A 469-nucleotide genomic window follows, 5' to 3' on the forward strand; every position below is an offset into this window, starting at 1 on the left:
ACCTGGGTCACCCAAGCACCTCACTCCTGGCGCCCACCTGGATACCTGGAGCCCTCCCACACACCTGGCTGATCCCCACGGCCACCTGGGGCACACCTGGGGCACAGCTGGGGCACACCTGGGGCACACCCGAGTCACCTGGGGTTACAGCCAGGCACACCTGGGCACACCTGGCCACATTTGGGAGCACACCCGGGCACACCTGGGACACACCTGGGGCAGACCTGGGAACACCTGGGCACAGCTGGGAACACTTGGGCACACTTGGGCACAGCCAAACGCACCTGGGACACACCTGGGCACACCTGGGGCACACCTGGGCACACCTGGGCACAGCCGGGCTACAACCAGACACACCTGGGACACACCTGGGCACACCTGAGCACAGCTGGGGCACACCTGGGGCACACCTGGGCACAGCCAGGCTACAACCAGACCAACCTGGGACACACTGGGGCACAACTGCGCA

This window comes from Corvus brachyrhynchos, unplaced genomic scaffold, assembly GCF_000691975.1.
Source record: "Corvus brachyrhynchos isolate BGI_N302 unplaced genomic scaffold, ASM69197v1 scaffold836, whole genome shotgun sequence".
NCBI lineage: Eukaryota > Metazoa > Chordata > Aves > Passeriformes > Corvidae > Corvus > Corvus brachyrhynchos.